Below are 21,437 nucleotides of genomic sequence, written 5' to 3' on the forward strand. Positions count from 1 at the left end.
GCCTGGAAAAATCAGTCAGAATTCACCAAAGAGAACTAACTCCAGGGCGTGGCAGATGCAGCCAAGAAATCTAATCTTCGTATAATAGGGATCGAAGCGAAGGGGCAGAGTACCTTGATAAAGGAATGCAATCCTATTCACCAAAATCATATCTGAGAACTTCCCAACCGCAAAAGGGAAAATATTCACATTACTGAAGGTTTCAGGACTCCAAACAGGCAAGATCCTAGAAGGAATTCGTCTAGACACATCATAGTAAAAAACAGTAGACCCGAATACCAAGAAGCTGATCTTAAATGCAGCAAAAACAAAGAAAGAGCTATACTACAATGGGGAAAATTAGAATAACTGCAGACCTTTCCACGCAAACCCTAAATGCAAGGAAAGCTTGGAAAAACATCATTCATACCCTGAAGACCAACAACTGTCAACCCAGACTGATTTATACAGCAAAACTAGCATTTACATTTGCAGGTGAAACAAGAATATTTTCATTCCAAAGAGAAGCTATATGAATACATGCACTCTAAACCAGCATTACAAAAAATATTAAATAATCAAGAACAACTTGCAGAACAACTAGAACCCCCATCAAGAAGCAATTACCTATAAATCACGAAACACAAAAGAGGAAAAAAAGAGAGAAAGAAACTCAGAAGTAAAATTAAATAATGACGAAGGACACTGACCACTTTTCCATAATTTCCCTAAATGTGAACGGGCTGAACAATCCAATCAAAAGACACAGAGCAGCAGACTGGATTAAGAAACAAGACCCATCCATATGTTGCCTTCAAGACACCCACCTCACTGCCAAAGACAGAAATGAGCTCCAGGTAAAAGGATGGAAACAAATTTTCCACTCCAATGCACTGTGCAAAAAAGCAGGAGTTGCAATCTTAATCTCTGACAAAATTAACTTCTCAGTAAAAATCAGTACATAAAGATAAAGGCAGCCACTACATATTAGTAAAGGGTACAATCAATACCCAGAATATTACAGTTATAAACATTTACTCCCCCAACATGGGAGCACCCAAATTCGTCAAGCAAACTCTCTTAAAATTACAGAACAAGATAGACTCAAACACAAACATAGTGGGAGACTTCAACACGCCACTCTAACCAAATGACAGGTCAACTCAACAAAAGATAAGCAAAGGGGCTGGGAGTTTGGCCTAGTGGTTAAAGTGCTTGCCTAGCATGCATGAAGACCCGGGTTCGATTCCTCGGTACCACATACATAGAAAAAAGCCGGAAGTGGTGCTAAGGCTCAAGTGGTAGAGCTCTAGCCTTGAGAAAGTCCAAGGACAGTGCTCAGGCCCTGAGCCCAAGCCCAGGACTGGCAAAAAAAAAAAAAAAAAAAAAAAAAGATAAGCAAAGACATCATTGACTTAAACAACACCATAGCCCAGCTGGACTTAACAGATACACACAGTGTATTCCATCCTACGGTGAAACTCTACGTTTTTCTCAGCAGCACATGGCACACACTCCAAAATAGATCATATAATAGTTCATACAGAAAACTTAAGCAGATACAAGAGGACTGATATAATCCCCTGCATTCTATCTGATCAGAGTGGAGTCAGACTAGTTCTGAACAATGCAGTAAAAGTCAAAAAACATTCAAACACTTACAAGCTGAACAACACACTTCTGAATAACTCCTGGGTTACAGATAAGATCAAAGAAGAAATTCAAAGTTTTCTTCAATATAATGACAATCAAGAGACATCAGAAAGGAACTTATGGGACACAGCAAAGGCAGTTCTAAGGGGCAAATTTATCACACTAGGAGCCCATATTAAAAAGACAGAAGAAGAGCATGTAAATAACCTAAAGAAGAAATTGAAGCACCTAGAGGAGCAAGAAAAAATTAATTCTAAAACAACTAGAAGGCAGAAATACCAAAAATAAAATCAGAAATATCAGAGATTGAAATAAGATCCTCTATACACAAAAGTAATAAATCAAAAAGTTGGTTCTTTGAACGAGTCAACAAAATAGAAAGACCCCGGGCAAGATTAATAAAAAAAAAACAAGAGGAGAGACTCAAATAAACAAGATTAGAGACCCCACGGGAACAAACACAACCAATATCCAAGAAATTCAGTCCATTATGAGTAAATACTACCAGGGCCTATATTCAAAGAAACAAGAAAATCTAGTAGAAATGGATGATTTCTTAAAGAAATATAGGCTGCCCACATTGAACAATGAAGAGGTAGACAAATTGAACAATCCAATTTCATACAATGAAATTGTGGAAGCACTCAGGGAAATGCCAATCAAAAAGAACCCGGGTCCAGATGGTTTCACTGCAGAATTCTACAAGACATTTAAAGATGAAGTAATACCTATACTTTTGAAACTCTTCTGAGAAATAGAAGCAGAAGGAGCAATACCAAACTCATTTTATGAAGCTAATAATATTACTCTCATCCCCAAACCAGGGAAAGACCCAACAAAAAAAGAAAACTACAGACCTATCTCTCTAATGAACACAGATGCAAAACTCCTCAATAAAATGCTAGCCAACAGAATCAAGAAACAAATTTTAAAAATTGTACACTACAATCAAGTAGGCTTCATTCCACAGACGCACAGCTGGTTTAACATTCACAAATCAATCAGTGTAATATATTACATCAATAGAGCTAAGGATAAGAATCATATGATTAATTTCTCTGGATGTGGAGAAGGCATTTGACAAAATACAACATCCATTCATGTTGAAAGCACTAGAAAAAATAGGAATAAGAGATACATTCCTTAAAATAATTAAAGTCATATATGACAAACCTACAGCCAGTATTATACTAAACGGTGAAAGAGTGGAACCATTTACCTTAAAATCAGGAACTAGACAGGAATGCCCACTCTCTCCACTTCTCTTCAATATAGTGCTGGAACCCTTTGCCAGAGCAATAAGGCAAGAAAAGGACATCAAAGGGATCCACATAGGGAAAGAAGAAATTAAACTATCCCTATTCGCAGATGACATGATCCGCTACTTGAGTGACCCAATAAACTCCACTCCCAAGCTCCTAGAATTAATAAACTACTTTAGCAAAGTGGCAGGATACAAATTTAACCTTCAGAAGTCAGTAACCTTCTTGTACACCAACAATACATAAACAGAAGGCCAAATCAAGAAAATGATCCCATTTGCAATAGCCCCAAAAAGAATAAAATACTTAGGAATTAACTTAACCAAAGAAGTAAAGGAATTATTTAATGAAAACTATAAAAGCCTAACAAAAGAAATTAAAGAGGACACTAGGAAATGCATGGATAGGGAGAACCAACATAGTAAAAATGGCTATACTGCCAAAATTGATATACAAATTCAATGCAATCCCCATTAAAATCCCAAAGACATTCTTTACTGAAATAGAAGATATAATCCAAAGGTTCATATGGAACAAGAAAAGACCTAGAATAGCCAAAACAATTCTAGGCAAAAAGAGCAGTGCGGGTGGTATTACAATACCAGACTTCAAACTCTACTATAGAGCCATAATAACAAAAACAGCATGGTATTGGCACAAAAACAGACCAGATTATCAATGGAACAGAATAGAAGATCCAGAAACAGAACCACATACCTACAGTCAACTTGTATTTGACAAAGGAGCCAAAGATATACAGTGGAACAAACACTCCTATTCAATTATTGGTGCTGGCAAAACTGGGCAGCCATATGCAGAAAACTAAAAATTGGCCCTAGCCTTTCACTATATACAAGCATTAACTCAAAATGGATCAAAGACCTCAATATCAGACCAGAAACCTTGAAACTGCTTCACGATAGAGTTGGAGAGACACTGGAACTCATAGGCACAGGCAAAAGATTCCTGAACAGAATCCCAGGGTCACAACAGATTGGAGACAGACTTGATAAATGGGATCACAGTTCCAAGCCAGCCAGGGCACTAAAGACCTTGAGACTTTTATCTCCAATTAACTATTAGAAAACCAGATGTGGTGCTATTGCTTGGAAACAATGCCCAGAGTTCAAGCCCCAGGACAGGGGAAAAAATAAAAAACAAAAAAACTGCACACAGTCAGGCACTCGTAGTTCATGCTTATAATTCTGGGTAGAAAGTCTAAAGATTCTTATCTCCAAACATAAAAGCACTCAAAAAAGCAGGAAATAAGAATTATAACTCCAACTGAAGAGAGTTAGCCCTGAGCAAAAAAAGCTTAAGGATAGTGAGTGGGACCTGAGTTTAGGCACCAGGATGGCCAGACAGACAGATAGAAAACACACACATTCCATTGCTGCCTCCTCATATTACAGTAAAAATATACATAAAATTTATCATTCTAATTGTTTTTATGTACTGTTCAATGGCAGTATATTTGCTCACAATGTTATACAAAAGCCACCAGTATCCATCTCCAGAACTTTCTTATACTAAACAGAAAATCAGTACCAATTAAACAATAACTTTCCATTCCTCCTTTCCCTTAGCCCCAGAAACAGCCTTTCCTTTTCTTCTGTCTTTATGAAGACAGAAAATAATAAGACAGAGTCTTACAGGTAGTCAACACCAACAGTCCTTCTGTGTTTGTTTGTTCACTACAGATGATGGCTTCAAGATTGCCCATGTGATGTTATATATCAAAATGTGAACCTGCTTTCTGTAGAAACATTTTATTCATCCTAAACTACTAAGACGGGCTACAACCAGATTGTTAGATTTACATTCGATTTATGTATTCTCCTAATTGGCATTAAAATGTCTATTTTAATTTAAATGTCCACCTGACTATGATTTTTAAAAATTAAATCACCAGTACTGTATCACACATTTTAGACAATACTGCTGGAGGCCCTGGGCTCAATCTCTAGAACCTCCAAAAACACAACAGGAAGAGGAGGAAGGAAAAAGATAATGGAACAACACATGATCACTACAGTAGATTTTCATATAGATCAAAACCAAGTGAAACATGACTAAATTATGAAACAGAACTCATCATTCTTAAACATTCTTAGATCAAATACTGCAAGTAGGAAAGTAACTGTGGTACTCATCTACATTGTTAGTTAATGATTATTTTATTTTTATGTAAAACTTTATTGAAGTATAAAACAATTCTATTTTCCAAGTCTGAATTTTTATTTATTTATTTATTTTTTTGCCAGTCCTGGCTTGAGCTCAAGGCCTGAGCACTGTCTCTGGACTTTCTTAAGGCTAGAGCTCTACCAGTTGAGCCTCAGCATCACTTATGGATTTTTTTCTAAGTATGTGGTACCAAGGAGTCGAACCCAGGTCTTTGTGCATGCTAGGCAAGCACTCTACCACTAGGCCAAACTCCCAGCCCCATTAAGTCTGAAATTTAAATATACTCAAATTCTCACACAGACAAGCATTGGGGAAAAATAAAAGTTGTGAACACAAGTTAAAAACAACCAAATCCATCAGTTTTCAATTTAAAAAACATAAATTCCAAAGGTGTACATGCACATACATGCAACCTTCTAAAATAACCTAATGTTGCAAATCCTGCCATTTGCAATGTTAAATTTTATTAAATTTGAAGGATAAAGAATTAGGAGTGATTACAGAAGCAGGAAGTGATATGTACTGAGTGTTCATGTGTCAGACTTCATGTAATATCTAATGAGGTACTCATATTAGCTTCAGGTTATCAATGAAGAAAGAAATTTACAGTTTAGAAGCCTTAACTAATATTATGCCACTAATGGGGTAAAAAAAAAAACCAAAAAACAACAACCATGAACCCTGGCAATGAGGTGTAATTAATTATATACAAAATATAATATTTACTTATTTTAATTCAGTATAAAAACTCAAAATATGGAAGTGGCACTGTGGCTCAAGTGGTAGAGCACTAGCCATGAGCTAAAGAGCTCAGCGCCAAGGCCTGTAGTTCAAGCCCCACGACAAAAAAAAAACAAACCTAAAAATATTTTGTCATGGTTGTATAACACTTCTTTTTATAAAATACTGTGACAATAAATTTATTAGGACATAATCGATTATACCAAAAAGAGCAATGGAATTGGACTCTATGACTTTGGTTCCTAGGTTCACTCTGCTATTAACTCTATCTTTATGACCATAGGTAAGTTACTCATGCTCTTTAGGCTTCTGTATTCTCATTGATAAGGTGATGCAACTGGACAGGATAATCCCAAAAATCCTTAAAGCTGTTTTTCAAATCTCAGTGATTTTAAGACCAAGTAAATCAGTGTCTTATGGTAGTTCTGTCCCAATTTAAAGAAGGCAATAGAAGAGCATGAGTTTCTGAAGAAAGCTACAGGCTGCTATGGTTAAGTCCACCAATTCACCCTCTTTTTGTTTGTTAAGCAAGCTTCTGTTCTATGTTACATAACTTTAAAGCTGTCAGATCAAATTTTATCAAGTACTTCACATTCTGCCCATGAGAAGATAAACCAAAAAGCCTAACTAGATTCTACATGACTCAAAAAGCTTAATGTAGCTTTAAGCCAACTAGCTCATGAAAAGAATGACACAGAATGGACAGTGAAGTGTAAAAAGTGTCCAGACTAATTTATATATTAAGCAAATGATGTGCTTATTAATCCCGCTAACCTGTATAAAAACATAACCACATTTCTTACATAAGAGCTCTAATACCCTCATCAGGGTATTATCCATCTGATAATAATTTTACTCCCTTTCCTCAGTTTTATAGAACTATTTAAAAAAAAAAAAGACAATTTAAGAAAAATACGAAGGGGCGGGAGTTTGGCCTAGTGGTTAAAGTACTTGCCTAGCATGCATGAAGACCTGGGTTTGAATCCTTGGTACCACATATAGAAAAAAGCCAGAAGTGGTGCTGAGGCTCAAGTGGTAGAGCTCTAGCCTTGAGAAAGTCCAAGACAGTGCTCAGGCCCTGAGCTCAAGCCCAGGACTAGCAAAAAAAATACAAAAAAAATACAAAAAAGAACTGGAAAACAAATTCCTACTTTTGTGAGATAGCCTCTATTATCCTTGTTATTGGTGTCTACTGTTTTGTCAAGCATATGTTTATATTAACATGCTTTATGCCTGATTTTTACACATGATTTTCATAGGTTTTATTATTGTCTGGGGTCTTTGGAGGATAAGTGGGTCTAAGGCAAACATACAGGTATTCTTAGTGCTAAAAGTCACCTCAGAGAATATATTCTCAGAGAAAATTAACTCACCCAATCCAAGCAATGGTCTTACCTCTCAGGACTACGTCTGTCACTGAGAACAGGTGAAGTAGGTATCCAGACGACATAATCAGAAAAGTTTTCAATATTTTACATAGAAAGCCAGTTCCTAACCTTATGATTCTCCCTTTTCTCTTTCCGCTCTTAACAGCAGTTCTTTCCCTTTCTAATACAGGGCCCATACTGTATCACCTTAACTGATTTCTTTGTTTATCTGTTACTTACTTTGCTTATTTGTTACTCTTCTAGTCCTTCTGTCAGACCTACTGCTAGATGCATGGAACCATTCACCTCTACTCAGAGAGCTGAGATTTTTCATCATGACAAAAATGAAGTGATTGAAAAAAAAAAAACCTGCTAAAACTCCCCAAATCTCTCGTGGATGAACAGTGCTTGCCAATCTCTTATCTTCTGTGAAAGGAAAATATTTAGTTACATACAAGTGAGGCCTACCCATAACTTTGGAGGCAATGGGCAACAAGTTAACAAACTTCATACCGGTTGCCACCTTATTTAAAGCAGGAAGCAAAAGCATCTTTTGATCAGTAATAATCACGAATCCAATACTGCACTCTGTGGCAAGTTCTATTGTAAGCAATTCCCATAAATTCCCTGATGTTTTATAATGAAGACCCATGAAAAAGGTACTTAAATCATTTTCACTTGGCAGATGAAGAGATTTAATTTAAAAAAAAAAAAAGCAGCACAAAGCAATTAAGCAATCTGTTCAAGGACATATAGTGGGTAAGCAAGCTATAGCTGATGTCTATTCCCTCTGCTACAACCATACAGTAGCATCTCGGAAGTCCTAAGATGGTACTGACTAATGCTTATCAGGGAAGTCTTAACTAGTATTCTTTCAAACTAAAGGTTTAATTCTTTCTTCATGCCCCAAAATATAGTGCCATATAACAATCATTGAAACATGAAGGTTCTTAGCAGGTATTTGGTATGTTATAGCCCTTTAAAAGCAAAAGGTATTACTGTGACAAAATTTTGCATGTGCAAAGAGAGTTGGTATAAAACACAATTGTTAAAAGAACAAAGGTGCTCTTAAGGCAAATGACAGTATTACCAGTTGTGAATTATAAACAATTTATTTGAACATGGGAACATGTAGAGGAAAGAGTCTCTTAATAAAAAATAAACTGAAATTAACTGCTGAATAGATACTAAAACATTTGCATCTATGCCAGGTGAACTGGTGTTGTCTGTAGGCCAACAACACCAAGGAGGATACCTCAGACCATGAATTTGGGCAACAGACAAAGATACACATACACATACCTACACATACACACACACACACACACACACACACACACACACACAGAGTTTACATCTAAAAGTGAACATTTTAGAGGTCAATTGTATATAACCAAGGTGACCCATAATCCACAACAGCTAATTCCATAATACAGACCAATTAAACTGTCTTTTTTCATGCTAAAATGCAAATAAGTAAGCAGAGAGAGCGAATAACTCATAAAAATAAACATCAAAAATGCTAAATTTGGGCTGGGAATGTGGCTTAGAGGTAGAGTGCTTGCCTAGCATACATTAAGCCCTGGGTTCAATTCCTTAGTATCACATAAAGCCATTAAGTGGCACTGTGGCTCAAGTAGTAGTAGCACAGAGAGGCTCAGGAATAGAGCCCAAGTCCTGAGCTCAAGCCCCAGGACCTGCCAAAAAAAAGCACTAAATTCTTTTTTGAAGAAATCCATGTGCATATATCTTAAATGAATAAATTTGTTAATAATGCCAGTATGGCTTTATTAAGAAAAACCTAGTTTGGCCTAGTGGTAGATTGCTTGCCTAGCCATGCAAAGACCCAGGTTCATTTCCTCGGTACCACATACACAGAAAAAAAGCTAGATTTAATTTGAAGCATGCTTCTTCTAGTAGCTCATTTTGTAGAGCAGTCTTAAATGCATCTAATAGGCAAAATTTAGTTTGCATGTCAGCACTCTACTTCCAAGGCAGAATGTAAATGAGAGGAGCTAACCCCGAAGAAGCAAAGCAAAATATATATGGCTGAAATGAAATTCAACTGAGATTCTTAACATGTTCCAAAAAGTCAGAGCATAGAATACTAAAAGTTCACATCCAGTAGTGTATACTAAATCCTTAACTACTTCCACACTATAAGCAAGATAGAATTCTACTTACAGCCCTCTAATATAGTTGCAAAATCTAACAATAAATTAACAGATGAATTTAAAGAGAGAAACAGAAGTAGACTTGAAATTGAACAATTCACTTGACCCTAGTACACACTGTTCTGCAATAAAGACAACATGCAACTCCACTACCTCATGACCCAAATTACTGAGTACTGCTTGTAATCTCACAGGAGCAATTTACAGAACACGAACTACTAAATTATTATACCATGAAATTCAGTTAGTTTCAACATTAGACAGTTGATCTAAAATTATTTATTTTAAACCTAGCTTTTCTTTTTCCTTGATGCCAGTACTGGGGCTTGAACTCAAGGGCCTAGGTGCCGTCCTCTAGTTCTTTTTGCTCAAGGTTGGACTCTATCACTTGAGCCTCAACTTCTGGCAAATTTTTTGGTGGTTGAAAGTAAGAGTCTCATGGATTTTCCTGTCCAGGCTGGCTTCAAACCGTAACCCTCAGATCTCAACCTCTTGAGTAGCTAGGATTACAGGCATGAGTCACTGGCTCCTAGCCTATACCTGGCTTCTCTAATACATGTGACTTCACAGGGCTTTAGTAAAATTGACCAAGGTTTGACATAAGCCTGAAGGCCACAGTCTGGGGCTTTTGTTGTTCAAAAGAAGTCAAAACAACATGCTTAGTGTTGTAGGTATCTTCAAAATAAAGTATCAGAGGTTTATCTCATTTAGAACCATGAAGGTTAGTGTTTTAAATTTAAAACAAATATATTTGCATCTCACAACAAAAGCTAAACAAAATTTTATGCTTAGTTTTACCACATTACCACCACTAAACCCCATTCCCTCACATTATTACTAAACTGTTATGGTTTGGATAAATATCTCCCAGAAGGACAGGCATTAAAATTTAGTTACCAGGACCTGGGAGAATGGCCTAGTGGTAGAGTTCCTGCCTAGCATGCATGAAGCCCTGGGTTCAATTCCTTGGTACCACATACACAAAAAACCCAGAAGTGGTGCTGTGGCTCAACTGGTAGAGCACTAGCCTTGAAAAAGCACAAGGACAGTGCCCAGGAACTGAGTTCAAGCCCCAGGACTGGTCAAAAAAAAAAAAAAGTTTAGTCACCAGTCTGTGAAGCAAATGGGAGATGATATCCTTAGGAGGCAGAACCTGATGGGAGGAAATTACATCTCTGTGATAGGAAAGCCAGTAGCCTAGCATTCAGCAGCTGGAGAAATTCTCTAAGCTAAGCTGGAAACAAGAGCAGTGCTCAACAGTCAGCAGCAGCCAAGGTTACAACTCTTGAGCTGTAGGTATTGGGAGCCACGGGCCATTAAGGCAGCTAGTATAGTAGCTCTCAAGCCTGGGACAGCAGGATCCCTCAGCTTTCAAGGCTAGGCAACTCCCAGGAATTCTCCCAGCAACTGGGGCTTACAGTATCTTGCACACTGCCTTCTAATTTTTATACTTCTACAGCCCTTCCTTACTCCCTGCTGCTTCGGACCTGCTACTCTCATCAACTGTCTTCTTGCAACTAATGTCACCCCTGAGTTACCAGTTCAGCCTATTCTGCTTAAGATAAAAATCACAAGAAAAAAAAATCCAGTCAAATTAGACTTATTGGGTCTAATGTTAAAACACCAGAAAACAGAGTATATCCTGAATCACACAAAAGTTAGTTGAACCGTCTAGTTATACAGCTAGGAGAAGGCTGTGGTATACAAATGAAGGACTGTATTTGTACCAATCACAGTACAGATTCCATTCTCACATAGTGCTGGCTTCTTGTTGAGTTACTAAAGAGGACCCTTCTAACTCATCTTGATTGAGAAGAGCTGCAGGGTCATCTGTAGTTTAACAAGGCTTATCTTGGGGTGCTGCTTTCTAAAGGCAGGTGAAGGCTGTGTGAAGCAGGGGTGACTTGGGCAAGGTTTCCCAGACTAGGAAGAACGTACAGTTAGAACAGTTACAGTGGCCTTTGCAATCAGCGTGTTCTCACAGGGATGGTAAGAAATCTGAAACATCCACACATACGCGGCCAAAAAAAGTATCTACTGCCCAAGTAGATGGCTCCCTGCAATTTTTAGGGCTGCTCACCAGTAGCTCATGCCTTTAATCCTAGCTACTCAAGAAGCCGAGATTAAGGTTTGAAGGGAGCCTGGGTAGAAAAGTCTTTGAAACTCAATCATCAATGAATCAGCAAAAAAGCTGGTCTGGAAGCACGGTTCAAGTGGCAGAATGCCAGATGTGAGCAAAAAGCTAAGCAAGAGTGTTTAAAGCCTTAGTACTAGCATAAAACAAAACAAAACAAAACTATAGAGTTCTTTCAATAAAGACCTGAATGCTCAACATTCTTTCTAGCGTTTAACAGTGCTTATCAACCCTTAACAATGCTTATGGGTGCTTTACTCCTGCTCCAGTGCCCTAGAAAGAGTTTGGTCTTTCTATACCTAGAGCTATGCTTTTGAATGGGAATCCTGGGACCTCAGTCCCTTTCTCTTCATTTCCTGGCAATCATTAGGTGAACAGCTTTGCTCTCCTATCTTGATGGTGTCTCACCACAGGACCAAAGGAAGCAGAGCCAAGAAGACATGGTCTGAAAACTTCTGAAACTGAGAGTCTAAATGAACCTTTCTCTTTGTAAGCTGATTATTTATCTCAGGCATTTTGTCACAGTGATCTAAAGCTAACACAATAATTAAAATCGCAACCAAGGGTCGTTCCTCCCAGCAAAGCATCACATCAATAGAAAAGCAGCTGTCTCTGAAAGGTTGCCCTGCCATTTCTTGTTCCTTTCTAGGCTTATTCAACTCTGTACTTGGAGCCAGAGCCTATATAAACACTCTTGTTACACTCTTGCAAACTCACATGGGCTGTGTCTCTGCATGTGCATGTGTACTGGTGCTTCAACTCAGGGTCTGGATGCTATTCCTAAACTTCTAATTGCTCAAGACTAGTGTTTTACCACCTGAACCACAAACTCCACTTCAGGGTTTTTTTGTTTGTTTTTTAATGGTCAACTGAAGAGTCTCATGGGGGCTTTCCTGCCTAGGCTGGCCTTGAACTGTGATCCTCAGACCTCAGCCTCCTGAGTAGTTAAGATTGTAGGCATGAGCCACTGATGTTTGGCTTCAACTATATTATTTGGGGGGGAGGGGATGATACTTGGGTTTGAACCCAGGGCCTTTGCTTGCTGGGTAGGCACTCTACCATTAGAGTCTTCTTATTTTCATTATTTCTGGTGTAAGCGCTAACATTTGCCCAGGCTGGCCTGGACTACGGTCCTATTTATGGTTCCCACATAGGTGGAATGATAGCACAAAGCACTATAACCAGCTTTTATTGAACAAGACAAGGATCTCATTTTTGCCTAGACTGACCACAAACCACTATCTTCTTGATCTTTGCCTTCCAACTAGTTAAGATTATAGGCATGAGGGGGGGGAGGGTAATAGGTACCAAGACATGTGAAAGGGTATCAATGTATGTGAATTAATGCACCTTCTATCTGGCAAATATCATGTAACCCTTTTACTAATTACAATAAAAAAAAAAGATTATAGGCATGAGTCACTACACCCAGCTGTACTTTTAAAATATAGTTACCAGGGGCCGGGAGTTTGGCCTAGTGGTTAAAGTGCTTGCCTAGCATGCATGAAGACCCGGGTTCGATTCCTCGGTACCACATACATAGAAAAAAGCCAGAAGTGGTGCTGAGGCTCAAGTGGTAGAGCTCTAGCCTTGAGAAAGTCCAAGGACAGTGCTCAGGCCCTTAGCTCAAGCCCAGGACTGGCAAAAAATAAATAAATAAATAAAATAAAATAAAATATAGTTACCAAAGCTGGGTATCAGTGGCTCATTCCTATAATCCTAGCTACTCAGGAGGCTGAGATCTGAGAATCACAGTTCAAAGCCAGCCCAGGCAGAAAAGTCCCCATGAGACTCATCTCCAAGCCACCACTCAAAAATAGGAAGTGGTGCTGTGGCTGAAGGGGTACAGTGTGCTAGCCTGGAGCACAAAGATGCTCCGGGAATGCCCAAGCCCTGAGTTCAAGCCCCAAGATGAACAACTACAACAAGAACAAAAAAGTGTACACACACATAGGTGTATATATATTTGTAACATTTTTCTCTGTCTATCCTGCTAGGTTCTACCTGTGATACTTGCTGAGCTTGGCTTATGTCACTCAAATGATGATCTTCAGTTCCATTCATTTGTATGGCAAATGACACATTTCATTATTTTTTTCTTTAATACTTAAAAATACCCTAAAAATACCACCAAATGACTCCTAGATACCAAAAAACAAACAAGCAAACAAAAAAAAACATTTTCAAACTGGGTGCTGGTAGCTCACACCTGTAATCCAAGCTACTCAGGAGGCTGAGATCTGAGGATCACCATTCAAAACCAGCCTGGGCAGGAAAAATCCCTAATCTCCATCAGAAAACCAGAAGTGGCACTAGCCTTGAATGAAAAAGCTCAGGGACAGTGCTCAAGCCCTGAGTTCAAGCCCCCCAAACAACAGGAAAAAAGAATTATAAGGCTGGGAGTGTGGCCTAGTGGTAGAGTGCTAAGTTTGAGCAAAAGAAGCTCAGGGACAGAGTCTAGGCCCTGAGTTCAAGCCCAGGACTGGCAAAAAAGAAAAAACAAAAATTATTACAATATGTATACACACATAAAACCTTTTTTTATATTCTATGTAATAAGTAGGCTGAGAAAGAATTTAGGAAAAGCAATTCTATTCACAAAAGCCTCAAAAAAGTATAATCCCCAAGTATAACCTTAACTAAGCAGGTGAAGAATCTCTACAAGGAATCCTATAAAAATTTGAATAAAAAAATGAAGACACTAAAAGATGAAAAGACCTCCAATGTCCATAGAATGGCAAAACTGGTATTGTGAAAATGGCATACAACCAACAGTTATCTGTAGATTCAAGGCAATGCCCATTTTACAAAAATTAATTTATTGCAGAAATTTAAAAACCCAATCTAAAACTCACATGAAGTCATTTTAAAAGACTCCAAATAGTGAAATAAGTCATGAGCAAAAAGCACAATGCTGAAGGAACACAATTCTAACATCAAATTATACTACAGAGCCACGGGGGGGGGGGGAAGTATGGTTCTAATGAGAAGCAAATATGAAAGCCACAGGAAATTAAAACTATATAGATAAAACCAGCTGATTTTTTGACAAAGGAAGCTAAAAGCATACAGTGAAGATGGCCTTTTTAGCAAAGGATGCTGACAAAACTGGTTATCAACCAACAAAAGAATGAAACTAGACCTCTATCTGATCAGATAGAAAATCAACTCCAAATGAATAAAAAATCTTAATGTAAGGCTTGAAACCTTCAAACCACTTGGAGAAAATATCAGAAGATACAAGCATAGGTAATTATTTTCCTCAGAGTACTATGTTCAGCAAATCAGAGCAAGAAGGGACAAATGGGAATGCATTTAGTTTCTGTAAATGTGTGTGTGTGTGTGTGTGTGTGTCAGAGACAACAAAGTAGAGTCTTTCAGCTATTAACCCTTTGGTGCGATAGTAAGCATACTTCTGTTATAGAGGGTGTATGATACGGAATCACTCATTTGTAGACAATTAACTGTGTGACTAAATATAAAAATAATTATAAAAAATATTTAAAAAATTATAAGGCCAGGAATTTGGCTTAGTGGTAGAGTGCTTTCCTAGCATGCACAGAGACCCAGGTTCGATTCCTTGGTACCACGTACACAGAAAAAACCAGAAGTGGTGCTGTGGCTTAAGGGGTAGAGTGCTGGACTGAGAAAGCCCAAGGATACTGCTCAGGCCCTGGGTCCAAACCCCAGGACTGGCACACACGCTCACACATACACACACAAAACCTGATTAATGTATTTTAAAGGATGACAGGAATTTTTATTTTCCAAAACTTTCAAGTATGAACCTTTTTTCCTCTGTATCAGTCCTCTGATAAATATCCCACTCTTATGTTAAAACCATTTGTAATTATTTGACTATTTATGAAGTTAGATTTGGATCCTTTTGGAACCTAAAATCTACAGTAAAACACCATAAGGAGTCATTTATGTCAATGTTGCTACTCACATGAGCTACTTCTAGATTCGTCAAACTCATGATCCTGTAAGTTTAAAGAAGAATCTACTAGAACTACTATTAATATTCTTCGGTGAGTCTTACTACAAATGGATGTCATTCCCTGTCTCTCGCCTTAAACAAGCAAAAGCAAAAATAAATAAAATGTTTGAACCCTCTCCATTTAATAGTAGTCAACTACCTCCCTTTCCTGAATATTCTGTTAAGGTAGCCTGCACATCCTACATGTGCAAAATTCTTAAAACTGAAAATGTATGGCAAGCACAACAAACCCAGACCCATTTTGGAGCATTCCTTCCCAGACTCCAATGTATGCATGCATTATGCAACAGCCACCATTCCAGATGTTAATCCCTGTCTGTGATGCAGAGATAAAATAGTGCCCGGGGTATAATCCATTCGGTGCTTAAGCAGTACATCCTTAAGGAAACCAATTAAAAAAACAAGAATCCTCATATTCTCTGGAATCTGAAATCACAGATCGTGTAAACAAACAATTCTTGAAAAAAATCACAATATTTCCCTTAGGGGTAATTTTCGGCAACACAGACCACCTCCCTGCACCCCCTTATATTATATATATATATATATATATATATATATATTAAAAAAGAATCTTCCCAAGGTGTTTTATTTGAGGATTTTAAAAGGATCTCCCAGAGGAGGAAGGAACCTGCATCAGGTGGTTTTCTCTGAACCTACTCCTCCTAGGCATGTCCACACGAACCTCCACAAAAGCGAGGGAGATGTTTGGGGGGCTTGCTCCCCAAGGACAGTATTAAGGGGATCCACGTGAATGCAGACCCGGGGGCCAGAAGCCCTCCAGGCTTCATCCTTCCCCCGCCCGAGGCACAGGCCTCGGGGGACACTGCACAATGGACAACCGCGAGCGAAACTAGAGGAAAATTTCAAAAATCCGGATTGCAAACCTCCGCGGTGATCACAGGTGAGAGAGGCGGCCAGGTCCTCCCGGGAGGCCGCGGGCTCGGCGGGCCCGGAACCCTCCACCCCACCTCCCCCGCCCCGCCACCCGGCCGCCCGCCCCACGAGCTCCGGCGCCCGGTAAAGAAAATGCATCAATAAAACCCATATCCAGGTGGGGAAGGTGGGCGTGCGGAGGGCTCCCGGGCCGGAGCCGCGACACCCACTGAGAACGCGCGGCGAGGAGAAGCGGCGGCATCCCCTCACACAAGATGGAGGCGCCGGCGCACCTGGGGGCGCCCCCAGCCCCGCCGGACCCCCCGCGCCCGCCGCCCGCCCGACCTGCGCGCGTCCCGGGACCCTGCGGCCTCGCGGGCCTACGCCGGGCCCAGGCCTCCGCGCGCCTGCAGCCCGCAGCCCCGCGGCGCCGCCCACCCGGCGAGGAGGACGTGAGACCGGCCAAGTGGGACCCGAGGCCGGCGTGGGCCCCACGGCCTCGGGCCTCGCTCGGCGCCCCTCGGCGCACGCGAGCCGCGCACTCACCTCAGCCGGGTCCAGGAGCCGCGGGAGCCGGAGCCAGGAGGCGGAGCTGCGCGAATGAATGGAGCCGGCGGCCGCTGGCTGGCTGGCTGGGCTGACTGGCTGGCGACGCCCCGGCCCGACCACCCGCCCCTAAGGCTCCGACGCCCGGCGCGCCGCTCACGGGGTCGGCCGCTGCCCACCGTGCCCTCCGCCGGCGTGACGCACGAGCGCCGCCGCGCCTTTGGCTCCGCCGCGCCCCCCGCGAGTCCCCCCGCCGGCGCGCGCGGCCCTCCTCCCCGCGCCGGGCCGCCGCCCAGCCTCCACCGGCGGCCGGCAGGTGCTCGCTCGCCGCGGAGGTGGGGAGGAGGGCGGCACGGACGGCACCCGCCACCCGACGGCGCGGCGCCCCGGCCCGGATAACGGCCCGGTATTAAAGAGTGACCTTGGCTTACGGATAAAAATAGCTGCGGGTAAGCCGCGGGGGCTGCGGCGCGGAATCTGCGTCGTGCGTTAATGTCAGCCTTTGTGGAATCCCGCCGGCGGCGTTCCGCGCAGGCCGGACCTGAGATCGCCCAGGTGGGCGCGGCCGTCCCGGCCCAGGACCGCGGAACACTGGGGGCGCCGGCCGGCCGGCCGGGATCCCGGAGTTCCGCTCCCACCACACACACACACACCCCGACCAGGCCTAAATGTGCCCGCGGGGAGGGAGATCCTGGGCGCCACCCGCCCTCTGGGGAGACCCCGCCGCCCGGACTTTGATCTGGAGATAATGGAGACCACCACACTCCGCCTAGACCTTACCTGTGTCCGACTCTGAGAACACAGACTGACCCCGACCCGGGAGGACGGCCTTCCCCTTCTGCCCGTCCCTCCCCCGCCAGCCTCGGCCCGGGCCCTCGGCTAATTCTGTCCTCTTGCCCACGCTGATAGTATGATAGCTCTTCTAACTATGTGTGAGTTAGTTTAAATGGTTTTTTAAAAATTTTAAAACAAAAGTGATGACAAGCTACATTGGTCATTTTAAACTCTAAATAATACATTTATTTTAAAAAAAAACAGCATTGTTTTCAGCTCATCCGGATGAATTTGAAATTGTGTCTTTCATTCCTGAGAAATTATATCGTAGTCACGGCACGAACCTTTGACGAAATGACTAATGATGATCCGCATACTTTTGGATGTAGGTCTTTTTTATAACTCTGATTTTTTTTAATTTGATAAGTAGACTTTTCTGCCCGCAAGTTGCACATCACAGCTGTTGTGTTTTAATTTGCCATTTTTAACCTGTAGAAATCTTAAATGTTTCATGTAAAATATTTAACGTTTTTGGTGGAAGTGAATAACTTGACTTGAATTAGTTGAGCAGGAAGTTTGAGTAGTTGAGTTCTCACCACAATTAATCGTGACTAAATAAAGTTATATAACTTTTAAATTTACATTTCTGGAGCTACTTACATTTCTGTAAGTAGGAGTCCCCAGGGTAATCTCAAGTAATTACCACAATGGGAAGATTTCTTTTTCTGTTTATTTATTTATTTGTCTGCCAGACTACCCCGCCAGTGTTGGAGTGAGACTTAACTGAGGTATGACGCTTATAATACTTGAAAAGCCTAAATGGAATTGGCGTTTTAGCTATTATTTTAGAAGTCTGTGGGAACATGTGCCTCAGAAGCAAACTGGCAAGTGTCTGACCACTGGTAAGTAGGGGCATAGAAGATTCCTGTGGCAAGTTTCTACATGCTGTATCCTACCACTGTCAACCAGGGCATAAGAGCCTACCTTTCATGAAGACACTGGAACTTGATTCTCTTCTCTACTCAAAACATGACACCACTTTTCTAGAGAAAAATCACCATCTATTTCCCTCTTTGGTTGAAATAGATTAAATCTTGCTTGTGTTAGCAGGCAGAGAACTAAAGCGTGTGTGTGTGTGTTTGTGTGTGTATTTAACAGATTACTCTAAATGACTACCAAAATATTTTAAAATGTATTTTGAGGCTTTCATATGAAGTTTTTAGGTATTGTTCTGGATTTTGTTATTCTGCATGTTTGTTTTAATGATTATGTTATGACTTCAGTGGAAGAAAACATGCTAAGGGACCTACTTTTAACAAGAATTCTTTTCTGCCTTTATTTGATTATATTTTTGTTTTAAAGTCTTAAACCATACAGCATACCCTATAACTTCATGTTTAAGTGATTTTTTTTTAATCTAGGGGAAAGTGTTTTTTGGTTTGGTTTAGGTTGAGTAGAATTTTTTGGCTTATACTCAGCTAGTTTATTCTGCTGGTAATATAGTACTTGCATCATGCCTCCAGTTCTTCTAGGAAAATTTTCCCAGACATGAGCAGAAAAATCTTTTATTAGAGAGAAACCATATAAGACTTCTTCTGATATATATTTAAACAGATTTTATAATTTGTTGGTTTTTGAAAAGTGTTCTTTGTTTTTACGTCTTTTGGGGCTGTTTGCTCTCCAACTTTTTTTTCAGGTTGCTGCATATTTTTTGAAGTATATACAAAACATATGTGTGTATTTTATTTGTTTGGGGGCTTCCTTTATGTTTTTGAAAATCATGGTTGTGCTATGTACCCTATGCGAGTGTTAAACTTCCCACCCTCTTGCCAAAGCTTCTCAAAAGCTGGGATTATAGAGAGTTGGGTTCATATTGATTGATTGATTGATTGATAGATTGAAAAATAACATTTCCTCACAAAAGAGTCACCACCATCTTTGACCCTATACTTCAAAGGGTAAGACTGAGGTCTATTACATACATATGTATGTTTCATAAAATCAACATTGAAATGGCTTTAATGACAAAAGTCTTTCAGGAATTCCTAGACCTTAACTATGAGCCAATCTGCTAATTAAACATTCTATTAGCAGTGACAGTGGGTAGCTAAGAAGGCAAGTCTCCCTCCAAGCACCAAAACAAGAAAAGGAACTCTCTGTTTTCAAGTGTTTCATTTTCTCCCTTGCTGTACAATGAAACATGTCACAGAAATGCTTTTCGAATTTAAAACAGTCTTGTGATTGTGTTTTCTTTGTCAATCACTAATAATATCACATTTCAACTTCATATGTATTGAGAGGAAAAAAAGCTGAAGCCCAGTGACTTTGTTTCTTTGCATTTGATTTGGTTTCATATCAGGTAGAAATTTGAGAACCATTGACTTTGGTAATGTGACCTTGGGTTTAAGGGAAATAATGTGCTTTTCATGTTACTACTAAAAATTGCATATAGATTTATATCCACAGTAGATACTACAAGTTACCTAATCAATGTTTTCCCCGTTTTCTCAGATAGAATCTATTTTTATTCAGAGTGGCCTTGTGCCCCATTCAGTTGTCTCCCTCTCTGGCTACTGGAGAACCAAGGTAAGATGATTAAAGTTTTGAGACCAGCAGGGGCAAAATCTCTGGACCTTATCAGAAAAATAAACAGTAGTGGTAAAGATTTTCCTGCAGGAATTTGATGTTTGGTCTAATTAGACTTTTATGATTAGATTATAAACTTAAACATACTGCCACTCAATCTGTACATATTTTCTCATCTAACAAATCTCTACAGAAATTGGATCCCTGTTGCCTTGTACCAATATCAACTCCAAATGGATCAAAGACCTCTGTGTAAGGCCTGAATCCTTGACACTAGTTTAAGAAGGAGGAGGAGAAACATTAGAACTTGTCAGCGGGAACTTTCTGAATAGAGTTCCAGGGATTCCTTAATTCCATTTTGCCTGTTGACTTTTACATGCTATGAAACATCCAGATGGTTAAAAAAATGGATATTACGGTCCGGGAATTTGGCTTAGTGGTAGAGTGCTTGCCTCGCATGCACGAAGACCCGGATTCGATTCCTCAGTATAACATATACATAGAAAAAGCCAGAAATGGTACTGGGGCTCAAGTGGTAGAGCTCTTGCCTTGAGAAAGCCCAAGGACAGTGCTCAGACCCTGAGTTCAAGACCCAGAACTGGCAAAAAAAAATATTTATTACTCAATTGGAAAAGAGGTAAGCTCAATTCAGATTTGTTCAAAAGTGACTGGGAAAATGGGGGAAAAGGGAAAGAGAATGAGCTGAGCTAGAGCAGAATTATAGCAGAGAACAATTACAAGGAGGGGGGGAAGAAGGCTGGCCAATGTCTATGCTAACTGTCTTTAGGCTTCTCCCTTTCCCTCAGGCACTAGGAGACACAGACAGACAGGCAGGCAGACAGGCAGAGAAAGAGAGGGGAGGGTAAGCCTTCCTGCCTAATGATTACATTCAAAAGAATAGCTTTCAGGTCCTTAGAAGACAGTGAAGGATTGTAGAAGATACAGCTACATCTCAAAGCAACCAGGAAGGATTTATAAGGAAAAGATATTTAGGGCCCATGGCTAGACACTGCCTGAACAAATGATGCATTTTCTCCATATACCTGGGCATTTCCAGACTGGAACTCAAGATGTGCCACATCACGAGGAGCATAAAACCTCACAGTATTAGAGGCAATGCCAGAGTTAGGGAAGGGATTTGCATGGAGACTTTTCTGCCAA

The 21,437-nt window shown here is 40.4% G+C and overlaps 1 protein-coding gene across 3 annotated transcripts in view; it reads right to left on the reverse strand.

The window, feature by feature from the left end:
• The window catches only part of Fam169a (family with sequence similarity 169 member A), a 50,442-nt gene extending 32,727 nt beyond the window's left edge, over positions 1-17,715 (reverse strand). For 2 of the 3 annotated variants that reach the window (XM_090331831.1, XM_090331829.1), the window contains exon 1: positions 16,917-17,050. The gene's annotated coding sequence lies outside the window, so the exon portion shown is untranslated. Of the gene's footprint in view, positions 1-16,916; positions 17,051-17,696 lie in introns of those variants that run through there. The other variant, XM_090331830.1, reaches the window with a different exon arrangement.
• Positions 17,716-21,437: the final 3,722 nt, after the last annotated feature.

This window comes from Megascapheus bottae, chromosome 4 (assembly GCF_031878675.1).
Source record: "Megascapheus bottae isolate mThoBot1 chromosome 4, mThoBot2.hap1, whole genome shotgun sequence".
Taxonomy (NCBI): Eukaryota; Metazoa; Chordata; class Mammalia; order Rodentia; family Geomyidae; genus Megascapheus; species Megascapheus bottae.